Here is a 16,926-nt window from a genome sequence, read left to right as displayed (position 1 = left end):
TGAACTAGGAGTCATCTTACTGGGAAAGTGCCACACTACCTGATTTTCTGTACAGCCACTGTAAACTCAAAAGTTTAATCTGTGAACAAGTGATAGACCACTTGGGAGCCTGGCTGAACGTGCAGAATCTGCGGGCAGCGTTTACCTGCGAGCTTTCTCTGGACAGACAAAGGTTTGGGTCAGTCACAGTCACCCCCTTCCGGGGAACAGGATCTTTCTGATTCAAGGATGTTGATTAGAATTTGCAGGCGCCGTGGCTTTTTTGTGCCCTGGGCTTACTCTAGAGAGAAGAGGAGAGCAGGGCATGGAGTCCTGCTCTGCTCACACGCCACCTGCATACCTGGACAGTGACCCTCAGGCCCAGTTATTTTAGTCCTGCGAACCGTGATTAGCGTAGCGTGCCACTGAAGGGCTTAATCGGCCCAGTGGCATCCCGCCACATGGACAGCTGGAGCCCGTGGATTAAGACAGAAGCCCAGGCCACATCTGGATGGGTGGAGGGTGAGTGGTGGTGAGGGAGGGAGGGGGTGTTGTAAGATTGTGGGCGCAGCCACCTCCCTCTCCATGGCTCAGCACCGTTTGACACTGTTGAGTGTGACGTAGAAGTCTGTGCGGGGTAAGATGGTCTTGGGGAAGGAGCACTTCCTAAGACCTGAATGACTAAAGCGTGCTTCGGTGGTGGAAGCAGCCACACTGTGAACAGCAGGACAGGAGGCCTGGAGGCTCCAGGGGCCCGTGTTGTCCGAGCTCCTCCCCAAGGAGGCAGAGTCTGGAGCTGTCTCAAGGGGCCACTACATGACACTGGGAGAAGCCTCTGCTCTCCAGGCTTCCCCCTCCTTGTTTTGTTGTACCAGGGATTGAACCCAGAGGCATTTACCACTTTACCCTTTTCACTTTTTATTTTGAGACAGGATCTCACAAAGTTGCTTAGGGCCTGGCAAGTTGTTGAGGCTGCTCTTGAACTTGCAATCCCCCTGCCTCAGCTTCCGGAGCTGCTGGAGTTACAGACGTGGCCACCTCACCAGGCTCAGGGACTCCTTTGACCATTTCTGGATCTGATGCTCCCAGGGTGCTGGATGGTGTTAGGGATTTGCTAGAGCTCAACACCAAGCTTAGGCCTGACTGGGTCACACCTCCAGGGGTAGAGATGTCGACCTTTAAGGAGCCCTGGAATGAGTTACTGCGCTCACCCCCTGGCATGTGCATGATGAACATAATCAAATGTGGTCATTAACGTGTGTAATTTATGCGTTTGTCTAATGTGTGCCCTCAGGGCCTGACTCACAGTCTTAGAAAACCCCTGGGTTCTGTGGGTCTGACTGCAAGGCTTTGGAGAGGGACTGTGCTCCTGTCATTTACTGACCGCTCGCTCTGTCGTAGATGGAACCACATTTGGTTCCATTCAGAGAAGCACACTGGGCATTTCAGTGAGGCACACCTGCAAGCACTCCCACCGTGGGCCAGCGAGCGGCCAGGCAACCTGCCCTTGTGGTTCTGCAGCATGGAGCGGCGGAGCTTGGTCCTTTTGTCTCCTGTCCCCCACAGCTGTGCAATTACGCAGTCCCTCCGCTTTAGGGATTGACTCGAGTCACACTCATAGGGTGAGAAGGGGTCTTGAGTTTAGTGGAGCAGAAGACAGTGGTCCTGTCCCACACACCAGAGAGCACTCGTGGCCCCACTGCCCTGGCACATGAGGTGGTGGCCACAGCCTCAACTGCTGCTGGACTCGGGTGCCCCCAGGTCCACAGGCTGCATGTCAGAGGCCCTGGGCCCAGCTTCCAGGTGAGCGGTTGAGCTGCTCTGCTGATCCGAAGGACACCTTGGGTTGGTGGCCAGTCTGCGGGGGAGCTCTTCCCTCAGGGGTGTCTCCAGTGTGACCACCTGTGTTGACCTCCTTGTTGACCGTTTGCTGAGAGCCTGAGGAAGGAAACAGATGAACAGGAAGTGGTGTTAGCTGTGAGATTGGTGTGGCTGCGGCAGTAACAGGGGACCCGGTGCAGGGCGGGCCTCCTGCAGAAGTGGACGCAGTGCCCCCAGGGCTGGAGAGGTCTGCACTGTCCTCCTGATTCCTGTGCAAACCAGCAATTTACTTGTTTTACAAAAGGGTAGAAGTAATTTATAATTTTCAGAAGTTGTTTATTATCATCATAACATTTCACCACAGGCAGCAGAGAGCCCGTTATTCAGAATTATAACGTATTTCGATTTGGACAGGGCAGAATAATGAAATCGGAGGAGGTAGGGAAATATGGTGTTCATGCTAACTAAACATACTTCACTCAGCAGAAGGGGGACACTCAGCCAAATAATTGCTGATTTTTCCAAAGATGTGTACCTTTTGCTCAGGCCTCTGTCCTAGCGTTACTGCCCTGGCCCAGCGTCACTGAGTGACTTTTAACTACAGGATGCTTCTCCGTCCGGAATGTCCCCCAACCAACACAACATACAGGACAGGCTACATAGACAGTCATTCTCCCTCAAAGCCGCGTCTCTGCCTGGGTGCAAACCGCAAGGCCAGTCAGCAGCAACTGGAGAGGCGAGGCGCGGCCGCTGGCTGTGACCTCTAGGAAACCACACGGTCGGGTGGGTTGTCCAGGGCTACTGCGCAGGCTCCTGGGCCCTGTGCTAGGCGCGGACGGCCACTGGTCAGCACATGGCTCGGCGATGTACATTTTCAGGTAACATACAGGAGTGTATGCTGGCTAGTAGCAGTTTACAAAACGCAGAAATAGAAGTGTGTAGTGAATTCTTCCAGTGAGTAAGACTTACCCAAGACGACCTGATGGAAGGACTCCCCCGAATGACAGATGACCTGCTGGTGGCCGGCTCAAGGCAGGCTTGACCTCCTGGCCCTCCTCTTGCCACTCCCCACGTGCTTGGGCCGTGCCCTCCTTGGTTTTTCTTCCTTTTTCTCCTCGTCTTTGTCATTAAAAACCTCCACTCAGAGCTGGTCTCCGGGGGCCTCAACAGGCGGGGCCTAGTTCTAGGACCCACGAGGTATCACGCGCTTGTGTCAGGAGGAGTTCAAAGGTGCTGTGTGTGTTCACACGTGTGTGCACATAGGGTTTGAGAACAACGCAAGGCACTTGGCACTTGCTGGGTGGCTGGACCATTCCTCGTCCCTCTCAGGAAATCGAACCTTTTACGAGGGGTGGGCGTGGTCTGTGTGGTGGGCGTGGTCTGTTGTGGGCGTGGTCTGTAGGGTGGGTGAGGTCTGTGGTGGGCGTGGTCTGTAGGGTGGGTGAGGTCTGTGTGGTGGGTGTGGTCTGTGGTGGGCGTGGTATGTGGTGGGTGTGGTATTGTGGTGGGCGTGGTCTGGTGGGTATCCTCTGTGGTGGGCGTGGTATGTGGTGGGCGTGGTCTGTGGTGGGTATGGTCTGTGGTGGGCGTGGTCTGTAGGGTGGGTGAGGTCTGTGTGGTGGGTGTGGTCTGTGGTGGGCGTGGTCTGTGCGGTGGGCGTGGTCTGTGGTGGGTATGGTCTGTGGTGGGTATGGTCTGTGGTGGGCGTGGTCTGTGTGGTGGGTGTGTCGTGTGGTGGGCGTGGTCTGTGTGGCGGGCGTGATCTTGCAGTCCTCGCCCTCTGACCATCAGGGTTCCGCAGCCCTCGATGTGCACCGGCTCCTGCAGTCACACAACCCCTCCTCAGTGTGTTTGGCAGCCGAGGCCGGCCCTCGGGCCCGCTGTGCCTTCCCTAGCATGCCGCACAAGTGCATACGGCAAGGACAGATAATAGGAATAATAGCAATTGTTACTGTAATTACATAAGCAAACGTTATCAATGCTTCCTGCGCATCAGACACCGTGCAAGCACTTCACGTTCATTGCTTCATTTAATCCTTCCAATAATGGGATGTGCAATACCACCATTACCCCACATCAAATATTTAGAAGCAGTCTTAGCTTCTAGACCTGCCCGGTGTATGCTGCCAGGGATGGCAGAGCCATTGACTCTAGGGTAACGTCTGGAGGGCCTCAGGACATCTGGAGGCCACCCCGGGGTTGGGAGGTTAGGAGTGTCAGGCGGGTGGAGTTGGCACATGTCCCTGGTGGCTTCCTGTCCTGTCAGCTTCACTCTTCCTGGAGTCACAGCCACTGGCTGTTGGTCCAGCATGGATGGCAACCTCAGGAAAGAGAGGCCGGGGGCTGGCACGGCTCAGTGGCCTGAAGCCCATGCTGCACCATCCAGGACCTGGTGATACCTGTTGTGCCCCAAGGCCAGTTAAGTGGCCGCTTGACCTCCCGATAATGCCTCGGAGTGGAGACGTGGGTCTTGGGTTCAAGACACATGGCCTAAGGACTGTCTGTGAGGGGACCCGCCTGACCTGTGTCTGCTCCTCATCTGACGAAGGTGAAATAGTGCCAGGTCCCTTTCTCATCCCGGTCTTCTGACCCAGTCAGCTGTCAGATGTAGGGGGGAGACAGTGCCCCCTCACCTGTTTCCCTGGGCCCCTCCCGTGGCTCTGGCTAGGTTCAGCACCCCGCCTTTCCCAGTGAGAGATGTTGCTGAGACGGTTACTGGGGCTCCTCCTGTTCTCTTCTCTTTAGGCCTCACAGCTGCGCTGGGAAGTGACCAACAGGCAGGCCAGACTCCAGATGTACAAGCCCCCAAAAGTACTGCTTTCTCTGAGCTTGATCAGGACCACAGCAGAGGTGGCTCGAGGCTGGGGGTTCTGCGGGCTGTGTCCCTGGGCTGCAGAAGCAGCTAGAGTAGACATGCTCTCCTCCTTTGAGGCCTGCCAACACCTGTCTGTGGCTGGTAGCATTCGGGATGGTTTTTATTTTCATCACTGTATTCGACGGCATGTTTGAATTCTCTTTAATGCACATGCATTTCTTTGTCTTATGTGCATAGATGGGCAGCACTCATCAGAACGAGGTCAGAGAAACGGAGATTGCGTGTGTCTTTGCCAGTGTTTTTGTGTGTGTGCTCACGCACACTTGTGCCTGCCACGTGGCCTGAGGACCGTCTGTGAGGGGACCCCTCCACCCGTGTCTGCAGTCTTGCCCTTCCTCACCTCTGCCTCCCTCCCCCGGCAGGCTTGTCAGGGCCCATGTCATCTCCCCTTCTCATCAGGGGGAAGAAACACACCGCTTGGCTCCTCTGATTCCAGCCTGTCACTTGATGAGGTCCCTGCTATTTATATTTTTGTTAGGAGGAGAGGAAACACATCAGTAGGGCCCAGGCCACCAGCCGTCCTGCGGGGTGCAGGGGCTCCCTGCTCCGGATGCGGGGACTGCCCAGCTGGTATTTGAGCAGGGACCAAGAGGTCCATGCTGTGAGTGCGTGGAAAGGGTTACTGGGAGCTACAAACAAAAACAACATGCAAATGAGGCCGCCAGCAACAGGTAGACTTAATCAGATGCTGTCAGATGAATTCAGCGTCTCCCATTGTCGCCTCTCCTCGCCTGGCGTTCGGAAGCCCTCATCTGCTCCAGATGTGGTTTAATTTACTGCGACTTGGCTAATTACTGTAATTAAGGATTAATTACTGTTAATTACTTTCACATAAACTCAACGCCAGTCAAAGAGCGGAGCCTTATGAAGCCTGCCACAGAAGTGAGGAGGCTCTGCGGCCTGCGTGAGAGCTCAGGTCTCAGCGTCCCTGGGCCCCCCTGTCGGAAGCGTCCAACCTCCCAGCACCACCAGTAGGCAGGGAGGCCAGTGGTGCGCCAAGGGTCAGTGCTCAGGCCCTCTCTGTGTGCCCACCGGCAGGCCCGTCCCCGCTCAGGGGCAACCAGAAGGACAGGGCCAAGTTGGGCCAACAACCCATGTAGAGCTGAGCAAGGCCCCAGCCCTGCCCAGAGAGCAGGGCCAGGCTTGTCCTCTCTCCATCATTACCTAGCTGGCGTTGAGCTGGTCGGAAGCCAAGAGTCCATGTTGGCGGGGAGCACGGGAGATGTTGGCCACAGGCACGGGGAGCAGAGATCAGGCACGGGGAGCCAGCGCTGGGGCACCCCCCCCCCCACGCCCGCCTTCTCTTCTGCAGCCTGGTCTCCCGGAAGCAAGGAGCAGGTGAAGCCACGCGGAGGCCACAGTGCCAGGCTTGCAGGCAGGAGGGCGCCCTGCTGTCCGCTGCCTGGGCTCCCAGCTCTGCCAGTCAGGGCTTCCTCTCTCCCAGAGGGGCCAGTTACGTCAGCCTAGTGGCTGCTGAGAACCTTCCCCTCTGCCCAGCGCTGGGTGCAGCCTCCTCCGGGCACCTTCACCTCTGCACTGAGAAGGGCACGGATCCCTTGGGTCCTGAACGCACCTCCCCTGCCTTTCTCCCTTCCTTCTTTCCTCCTCAGCGGGCTGCCCAGTCTTGCTGCCGGTGACCTGCTCTGGCACTAGCCCCCTCTCTCCAGTCGAGGCACCCTTCCCTGCAGCCCAGGGTCACTGCTGCAGCCGTGGAGCCTGCAGGAGGTGCAGAGCCTCCCCAGCCCCAGTGTGCTGGGCTCCTCCCGTGCTCCAGGGCCTCAGTGGAGGAGTCGGCCTGCCCCACTCAGTCTCGCTCTGCCGCCCACGGGTGCCCACCGTGATGTGTGTCCTACACTCCTGGCCTTGCCAGGTGTCCTTCTTATCTGTATTTGACACACTTCTGCAGGACTCCTCCAAAGCTCTGCTCCCTTGGCCTGTGTCACTCTGGATGTCTCATGGGCATCTCTTCCACTGGGTCCTGAGACAGTGGTGTTTCCATGGCGACCTGGCCTCACAGGCACCGCCTGTTCATCTCCCTCTACACTCAGGGTGTTTAAGACGCACCCAAGAGACCGAGTGCTCTTGATGTCAGATGATGGTCCCACGTTGCCGTCATATTCCACAGGGTGCAGGGCTGTCCTCCACACAGCAGTGCCTCTGCTCGCTGGACCACAGGCCTGAGATCCAGGGGAAGGTGTACGCGGCATCTCTAGCAAGTAGGTTTCTCTGCTGTGAGCCAGGCATGTCTCTGAGGCATTTCAGAAAATCCTGGGATCAAACTGTTTCAAAGTAAGGTCCAAATGAGGTCTTTTTGATGGTTACATTTCAAAGCATACAGAGCTACCACAGTGGCCTACTCTGCGCTCTGCTGCTGCTCCGTACGCTATTCCCTGTGTGGAAAAGGTAGCCTGTGTGCACCTCAGTAAGGTTGCCCTCAGACTGACCAGATGAAACCACTCAAGTATAAAGGAACCTTAATTTGGGACTAAAGGAACATTGAAATCAACTTTTAATATATCCAGTTAAAAATTCAATAAATTAACAAAATTAAGCAACCTTATATCTGAGTTGATTCTAAATGAGATTTTAAGTTTTATTAAATAGTTTTAAACCTTCCTCTTGTTGACCAGCTAAAGGACATTAACCTCTATACAATCGAAGTGTGTTTCCGTTTTTGATAGATGTCTGTGTGTCTGTTTCTGCTGAGGCTGCAGCAATGTTCTTTGGGTATTTTTCTTTGGTTGGCTAATTCAAATGGACCGTTGGGCTGCAGCTCCACCTGCCTGCCTTTACCTGCTGTGTGCCGCTGCGCTGGGTAGGCCTGGGTATATTTCATATGTGTGCTTGTGTCTGCTGTGTTGTTTGCTGAAGAAATTGATAGATAGAAAATTGTTTGCTAGAAATTGACATTACACCATAATCAGATCCTACCACTCCCTGCTTGGAACCACCTGCCTGATGTGTTGTGCTGGAATGCTGTTGTGAGGAACATTACTGCAAGTTCAGGTTCCCAGTCTGGGTGGGAAGAAAGTGTCCCTTGCACACAGTGAGCCCAGCTCAACTAGACTGGTTACCTCATCTGCATGTTTAAAATACAGAAGAGATAAAAACTGCCATGCTGAATCACTTACTGCATCCTGTTATTTCTTGTCTGAATAATTAATTCACACTTTGAATTTCTTCTTTGAAGTGGTTTTTTGCTTTGTAAGCTGTTGCCATCCAATAACGTGCTGGCCGGCCTTCACCAAACACTGACCAAGTTAGGGACTGACTGGTGTTTTTAATCCCAGAATGTGACATGGACGTCCATGGTGCACTTAACACGTATTGAATGCCTGCTGTATGCTACGCACAGTGCTAGGCCCTGAGGACAACAAGTATTTATCCTCTATGGTGAGGAATCACAGAATGGGGGCGGGGACGAGATGCCGTTACCTGGTAACAAGCGTGGCTTCACAGAGTGAGCACTTTTCTCTTTGTGGTCACATTTTCTAAAGTGCCTGAACAACAGGTAAAAGGAGAGAAAGGGGGAAACACGAATCTTCTACAAGGTATGTGATCTAGGGAAGGAATGTTCACATAGCACCTTTCTTCTAATGAAGTCGGTTCCTTCAGGAATAACTGTGCAGTGAAGGGGATGTAGAACAAAGAGAACACCATGGCTTATTACTTTACAATCTGGATAGCAAGAGCTGTGGATAGGAAGTGAAAAGAGGAACACAGAACATGTCAAATGCTTACATAATTCATTAATGCTATTGCACAAATACTCATCTCCTGCTAAAATTCAATGTAAATGCTTAATTTGTTTGATTGCATATATCATGGGATTGCTACATTACATATTGCATATGCTATATGTGCACCACAATTTTAGTTCATCTATATTTCTATTATAATATAATATATTCCGTATTCTCATCACTACCATTTGAAAAATACCACTTTTGTAAAATAAAGTATTTAGATGTAAGTTTTCATTCAACCCGTGGCAGCATAAAAACTTACTAACTGCCTAAAAATAAATATGCCTGGCTATGCATAGTCTGTGTATGAAATTAAGCTATGGATAGATTATAAGAGCCTCATAAATTTACTGGGAATATCATAGATGTGCATGTGCTAAATGTCAGGTGTGGTGGCACACAACTATGATCCTACCAACTGCCGCAGTCTGGCTGGGCACAAAAAAACCGAGCCGTCATGGCTCTCAACAACCAACCTGAAAGCCTGAGGCAGGAGGATCTCAATTTCCAGGTCAACTTGGGAAACTTAGTAAACTCTGTCTCAAAATAAAAAGGCTGGGGTGTAGCTCAGTGATCAAGCACCCCTGGGTTCCAGCCCCAGTGTCCAAAAATAAATAAATGAGAAGATCTGCATGAGCCTGTGTGGGTGTACAGGACCCTGGGTGTGCAGGACCTTGGGTATGTAGGACCCCTGGTGGTGCAGGACTTGGGGGTGCAGGACCCTGGGGGTGCAGAACCGTGAGTGTGCAGGACTGTGGGTGTGCAGGGCCTGGGGTTGCAGGACCCTGGGGGTGCAGAACCGTGGGGGTGCAGAACTGTGAGTGTGCATGACCCTGGGGGTGCAGAACCGTGGGGGTGCAGGACCATAGGGGTTGCAGGACCTGGGGTTGCAGGACCCTGGGGGTGCAGGACCCCGTGGGGTTGCAGGACCGTGGGGGTTGCAGGACCTGGGGGTGCAGGACTCTGGGAGTGCAGGACCATGGGGGTGCAGAACTGTAAGTGTGCAGGACCCTGGGGGTGCAGGACCGTGGGGCTGCAGGACCGTGGGGGTGCAGGGCCTGGGGTTGCACGCAGGGGCCTTGCTGGTGATAGCAGGAACAAGCAGGCGGAAGGACAGGCGGAGAAAGGAGCACCAGTGGGTGAGCTGTGTTGTCCCATCCAGGTCGTGGCTGCCGGCATTGCTTTCCTGCATTTGAGGATGCAACATACTCATTTAGCTTTCAGAACGAATGGCTTTAATAAGGGCAGAGCAGAGAGGTGAGTGACACTGATGGCTGCAGAGGCCCATCAAGGCTGCCCCTAAGGCCATTGCGCCCGTGCCCAGGACCACAGGACCATGAACTCCACAATCGGGACAAGTTTCAGCATGCGGGGTGCCCTTCGATGGCAGGAAGAGCCACAGGGGGCAAGGGAAGGTGTTCATCAGCAGTAAGTGGATGCTGGCCAAGGCCTTTGGGAGGTATGATTTGTGGTGAGGGACGAGGAGCTGGACGGCCGAGGCTGGACATGACTCCAGCCTCCAGAGGCCTGGCGAGGGTCCGGCACAGTGCACTGGGCCCTGAGGGCTGTCTGAGGAGTGAGCGACCTCCGTCCCCAGCAGGAACAGGGCTCTGAGCACCCTGCAGGAGGAGACCTCGGACTCAGGGAGGAGGCCCTTCTGGCTGCACATCACTACACAGAGCTGCTCCAGGCCTCCAGTGCCCCACCCACCTCTTCCCACCCTGCCTCTCTTCTCCCATCACCCTGCCTGACTGCTTCGTTACAATCTGCCTCAAGGCCGGAATCGCCCTGCTTAAGCCTCAAATCATTATAATTACCATTATTAGAGATAGCTGCGGGGGAGGCCTCGGAGGCCGGTGAGAGGGAGCGGGGTGCTGGCCAGCCAGCTCCTTTGAGCTCAGGGACCCCAGGCACGTGGCCCCACGAAGCCAGCTGATGCCACGGCTGTCAGCTCCGCTGGCCCCACCTGTCAGGCGGGGGATGCGGCAGGGCTCATTTCTTTAATTGACACCTTCCTCTCTCGTTCCACGCTTGCTCATCTCAACCCCTCTCCTCCTTTCATCTTCCTTCATTTCTGTGAGGAAAATCCACTCCTCTGCAGCTCAAAGAAAGGAGAGGGGGAGCCGCACCAGGAACCGTGGCACATAAAACACAGATCGTGACCAAGGCACACACCAGGAGATGAGGAGAGACGGTGTTGGCCAGAGAGGGGGTGGATGGATGGGCAGGCGGAGGGGCAAGGTGCAGGAGGAAGGAGGAAGCAGGGTGGGAGGAGGAGGAGGGAGAGGGGCCTGAACAGGAGGGGGGGGCGGTGGACCAGCAGCGAGGCCGTGCTGCCTGTGCCTGGCCCACTCCTGCTCCTCTTCAATGCAGCCTGCTGGCTCCTTCTGTGGAAGGACATTGAGCTGGATCATGGAAGAGCCCAGGATGGGCATCCCATGGTGCCTTTTAAGTTCACAGTGGGGACTGCAGAGGACTGTGGAGGTGTCCTGGGCACCGTGGGTGGTGTCACCATCAGCAGAGGCCCCGGGAGAAAGGTCTGTGTCCAAGTGGCTTCTATCCCCCACCAGCCTCTGCCTGCCGGGACTTCTCAGACTGCTGCCCACACTGTGCATCTTCACTCCTGAGGCAAACCCCCCTGAGACAGCTCCTCACCTGAGCCTTGGGCTCCACACTTAGAACCACCATTATTTGGAGTTTATTTGGAGCTAGAGCGACTACTCACACATGACCTTAGGAGAACTTAAAGATGGGCTAATCAGTCTCCTGAATAATGCAATAAATCAGGGCAAAATTCAGAAAATATCCCAGAGTTTTTTAGTAAAGTTATTTATTGTTGTTTTTGAAGTTTTTATTTTGTGTCACCCTGAGATGTCATTTTCAGAAACTAGTGGGTACGTTTCATGCGTGGTTGGAGGGATGGACAAACACTTCCTCCTCCCCAGCTGTTCCCCTTTGTATTTGGGGGCTGGAGTGCCCCCCAAGGCTGTACTGAAGGCATGGTTCCCTGCTGTGCACTGAGAGGAGGTGGGGTTTCTAGGAGGGGTTGGGGAGGGTCCTGAGTCTGCCTTCCAGGGGGTTCTGGGCTACCAGTCTCCTTCCCTCTCCAGCTGCCGCAGGAGCAGCTGGGCTCCTCCAAATGCCCCCACCACAATGTGCTGCCTGCCACAGACCCCAGAGCAGGACCAGCTGACCATGGACTGAGCCCGCAGACCTGTGAGCCCGTCCATCCTTTTCTCCTTATCAGCAGCTTCCCAAGGTACTCACAGGAGCAGGGGGGCTGACCCACAGAAAATGTGCTGTGTAGTTTGACAAGTTTGGGCAAGTACGGATTTCCTCCTCCCCAGCAAACCACCCCAATCAAGGCAGTGAGTCTGCTTTCACATGTAAATGTCCCTCAAGTCCCATTGGTAGGTCCCCACCATCCCGGCACCCAGCAGGCACCCACTAGCTTCCTGTTGCTGTGGACTAGCTCTCTAAAAGGTGCTTTCTGTGAATGACATGACAGGCTGCAGTCCTCTGTGTCAGGCTCCTTATAGGTGGTTCTGCACACAGACACACCTGCACACACCTGCACACACCTGCACACACCAGGGCTTTTTATACATGACCCAGAATAACGTTCTGAGATGTTTCCCCTTGTTGTTTGACTTGATAACTTGTGCTGTTTTGTTGCCAAATAATCTCTCATTGTGGGAACCCAGCACTACTTGTTTATGCTCCGCAGACTGCCAGACAGCTCGGGATCCGTCTGTGAATGCTTGTGCACCCGCCTCTGTGGGACACGTGTTCTCACCTCTCTTCGAGGTGCGCCCAGGCCCAGCATTTCAAACGCGCAGGGTAGTCACGTGTTTCCTTTCATCAGGAACTGCCCGACCCCCTTCCCAGTGGCTGTGCCTCTCGCTGGCCTTGGGCAACTTCCATCCGCACACAGGGTACGTTGGCACAGCCGTTGGTGTGGCTGTGAATGCTGGGTCCGTGCATTAGAGGAATACCGTCCTGAAGACTCCCAGAGCCTGAGCAGCATGGGCCTGGCTGAACTGTGCCGTTATTTCAGGAAACATCCACAGTTCCGCTGCCAGTGCGTTACTCCTCCGACTCCTCTGACAGCCCGAGTGGATCTCATCCGCTCCACGAAGCCGCCCCTGTAGGGCGCCGCTGGCTTCCATTCCCTTCCTGCAGCTGCTGTTACCCAGCCCTACGGCACTGCCGCCCAGGGCCAGCTCGCCGCACCTACTCAGCTGTTTGGACTTGGGGATTGGGCGCGTCCTGGCCGCAGTGCTTGTGAGGGGCTCCGTGTGTTTGTGTGCGTCTCCTCCACATCAGCACTCATTCACCTTAGGTCGGAGAGAAAATCAGATCATACGGAACTGTCTGACTAACATTTTACATTTTAATCCTACCCCCCGCCCCCAAGTTAAAATAAGCAACTAAAACTAGAACATGCACGGTGGCAACTAGCCTCATCAGTTTAGAAGCGAGCAAGGCAGGTTACATGGCGAAGATCTTACAGAAGAAATAAAATTTGATCTCAATATGGGGACGGGAAAGGGGCCAGTGAGGACCAGGGTGGAGGTGCTGTTAACAACTGCTGGCTGTGGGCAAGGGTCAGCAGAGCAGGCTGCTCGGGCCACACCGTGGTCCAGGCCCTGGCTGCAGTCATCTTGATTGGGATCTGCGACCATGGCAACAAGACCTGCTGAATGCCAAACACTGTGTATGTGCCGAACCATATGATGAGAAAATGCATCTTAAATTATAGTATGCAAAGGCTAAAAATATACAAAGATTCCGTTCTGCCTGTGAGGATGCTGCATTCTGGTGGCCGTCGACTTTACCCCCCATTGTCGGCACAGTATTGCAATGAGGTCACCTCGTCAGAGAAGGAACCAGGGATGCAGAAAGGAGAAAGCAGGCCACGTTTCTTTGGGGGGAGTTCAGTGCCCAGGCCCCCTGAGGAGGACTTGTGAAACATGATTAGTGTCTTTACTGGCTACCTGCTGTGTGCCAGGGATTGAGTTTGGTGTTCATAAGGCAACAATGAATTCATTAATTAATTCATAAAATATCCAAGTGTGTCTATTATGTATCAGGCATGAATAAGACATTATCTTTGCTCTTGGAACTCACAATCAGTGTGGAAGACAAATGTATAATAATCAGCTCTTCTTACAGTAATAATGTAATAACATACATAGTTGCAAAATTCTATGGGAAGATGGCCTAGAAAGAACTTATTCTGCCTGTGGACATTGGTATTGACCAGCTGTTCACTAGACGTAAGGTAGAGATTTGGGAACTGCCGCGGGAGGAGTACTATTAAAGGCCCAGGCATGTGTGTGTGCCTGTCGGTGTTAGGAACGCTCCTTTCCTCCTCTGCTCCACCTCAAGGCAGGAGTCCTGGTTTTGCCTAACTAAAGCATAGATCGTGGGGCACACTCCCAAAGCATCAGTGAAGAAATTGGCCCTGGAGTCCCGGTGGCCACTTGGCTCTGGAGTGTGACATGACGGCGTCATGGGTGGGGCATGAGGAAGGCGTCTCTGGGCTCAAGGGCCTGGGGCAGTAGGTGTTAAAACTCTGAGTGGTGACGGGGCAGGTGAATGAGCCAGTATTCTTGACTCTTCTGAGGTTTGTAAAGTTGCAACCTGCAGTTTCTGAGAACAAGCCTGTCCCCACAGCAGCCAGCAAGCCAGGTGTGTGTCCCTGTTGGCTGTGTGGTGGGACAGCAGCCAGACTTGGCTTCCTGTATTCTGGCTGCACTGTTGCAGTTAGTTGGGAGAGTGTCTTAGTAGGGCCCTGGCCACTGTAGACGGCGGCATGACCCAGGAGGACAGAGTTGGCATGCAGGCACGTGTGTGTGTGCGAGCGTCATGAATCACAGAGCCTACCATAAAGTACTAGGACGAAAATTACCTACGACTACAGCAGAATCTGTCACCATCCATTTCCAGAGAGCTAATGGCCAGTGGTCAAGTTGGTTCATGGCAGACTTTCCTCCCACCATGTTTAGGAGAACTATGTCCCACCTGGCTCAGTACAGACTCCCGGGCCAGAAGACAGCCTGAGAGCTGGGGTCTCCCGGGTGTGAAGGAGACTCCCAGGGGTTGTCGGGAGCCGGGTCCTTTCCTCCTCACTGTACGCCAGCCCTGGAGAGGCTCAGATGAGAGGAAGCCACAGACACAGTGGTCTACTGGGGTAAGGAGAGAAAGACCTCCGGGGCTTCTAGCACGCACGGTTGTCTTCACTCCTCACGGGCTGCAGAGCCCATAGTGCCTGGAGCAGGAAGAGCCCCACCCTGGGTTTCCAGGGTGCATAGACCCATTTAGACAGGCAGACAGGGAGATGACACATTGAGGACACCATCTAGGTTACAGCTCAGGTGTCTGCTTAAGGAAGCGGTTATATAAAAACAGCCTATTTTTAACTAACCTTGTCCTAACCTCCGACTTTTAAAATACAAAATCAGAGACTTGCAGCTTGACCCAAAAAATACCACATGGAGATCAATCTAACTCAACTTGATTCAGCTTGTATTTAGCTATCTCAGAATGGGGGTTAGCTGTGCAGACCAGTTTGCGGCTTAGAAAGCCGAGGCCCAGCTTCTGAGGGAGGGACGGCCTGCGGTCGACAGTGACGGAGGTGCAGTGGTGGTGAATGACTTTGTAACAGCAGAGAGGCCCCGGCCAGGGAGTGGCTCCCTCAGCAGGACGCCTCCCCAGTGGCCGGCAAGCAGCAGTACCTGCAGTGGGCACGGAACCCCCAGGCCAGGCCCAGCGAGGGAGCCCAGCCAGCCTGGGGCGGCACCCAGGCGCTCTGTGGCAGCCGCCGTCCCACCCAGCCAGCGGCCAGGCAGGCAGGGGCCACAGGGCAGGATGAGAGCTGTCACGCTGACAGGCTGCCTTTCCCTCTGCACTCAGTCTCAGCATCGGGGGCACCTGCCGGGGCTCCTGCCCCTTTCCCATCTCCTTGGCTCCCTCCACCTGTCTCCCCTCAGCAGGAACCCTGCGCTCCTGGCACGGCCATCTTTTCACTCCAGCCCTTGCCTTGCTCTTCCGCCACGAGAAGTGGCCCGACCTGAACATTTGCGCAGACCCGAACGCCACGCCCTCGGAATCCTTAGGTCGTGGGAGCCTGGGTCGGCTTTGGGGGACCTTCCACGTGTTTCCAGGGAAACCCAGGCTCCAACACGGGTCTAAAAACATCAAAGGGAAAAAAGACTCGCAGCTGGGGGAACACACAGCTCGGGGAAGAGAGCGCCAGGAAGAGGCAGCAGAGGGACCTGAAGCGTCAGGGAGCCCTGGGTAAGCAGCATGGCCGCCAGGCGTCAGCTCTCCTGTGGGGGAAGGAAGGGCGCGCTTCTCCCCTGAGTCGGCTCCTCACAGAGCCTTGGTGAGACTCCCACGGCGCACCCCAGACCCACGGCCATCCAGCACCTGCCCATGACCACCTGGCTGCAGTGGAGGCTGAGAGATGAGTCTCTTCCCAGCACACTCTGGGAGCAGAGCAGGCCTCTGTTTCTGAGGAGGAGAGGATGAAGGGTGTTGGCTAGATCAGCAGAGATGGGTGGGATCCGATGGGCACGTGGGATTCATCTTGAATCGCTTCATTCCCCATGTATCTGCTGCAGCAGAAAGTCCACCAGGAGACAGGGTCATGGCAGGAGGAACCGTGGCGGGAGCCCAGGAGCCCAGGAGCCCAGCAGGCCAGGACCAGGTGTTTGGTGCGGGGAAGTTGGAGTCAGAAGTTCAACCCCGCGGGGTTTCCTGGGCTCACTTCTGGCCTCCCTTGTCTCTTTGGAAGACTCTTCTGTTCCTTACTGCCTTGAGTTGGGTTCAGAGGTCAAGACCCATGGTGACTTCTCAGTTCCCGGCCACGACGCTGTGTCTAAGGGTCATTGAACAGAGGTGCTCCCATGTGAAACAAGGACTTGGTGGTTACTCCAGCTTTCTGCAGAACCTGCTTGGCCCGTGGGGCAGGGGCAGCGTCTTGCCGACGGGAGACATCCTGATCTGCTGGCTCCCTCTGCCTCCCAAGTGGCCGCAGCAGCAGATAGGTCTTCCCCACCTTCCATAGGCCCTGTGTGCTCAGGCCAGGCCCTGGCCCCTGCTCTTAGGAGCCGTCAGTCAGAGGAAGTGGAGGGATAGGAAAGCTGAGGACGTTTCACTCAGCAGCAGAGCCAGAGTTTAACACAGGCCCCAAATCTTGGCGCTCTCTAGGCTAGGGTCTTACCTAAGACAGAAAGGAGAGATGGCCTCCTGGCTGAGGGACTGTCACCTGCCTGACTTGGTGCCATGTGAGAGACTTAGAAGGTGATATTTTTATACACTGCCTTCAACTTGGAAGGCAACACTTTTATTTTAAGGACAGGGAAACTGAGACTGAGAGATGCAGAACCTTGTTCAAGGTCACATAGTGAGTGAATGGAAGAGCTGATGGTCAAGTCCAGATTTCCCACGACGCCACATTGCCTCTCCAAAGAAAAATATCAGAGCAGGGGATTTAAA

The 16,926-nt window shown here is 54.6% G+C and overlaps 1 protein-coding gene across 3 annotated transcripts in view; it reads left to right on the top strand.

The window, feature by feature from the left end:
* The window catches only part of PBX1 (PBX homeobox 1), a 244,509-nt gene that overhangs the window by 139,391 nt on the left and 88,192 nt on the right, over positions 1-16,926 (top strand). The gene's annotated exons all lie outside the window — the stretch shown is intronic.

Source organism: Spermophilus citellus (assembly GCF_964194105.1).
Source record: "Spermophilus citellus genome assembly, chromosome: 6".
NCBI lineage: Eukaryota > Metazoa > Chordata > Mammalia > Rodentia > Sciuridae > Spermophilus > Spermophilus citellus.
This window is presented reverse-complemented; position numbering and strand designations above follow the sequence as displayed.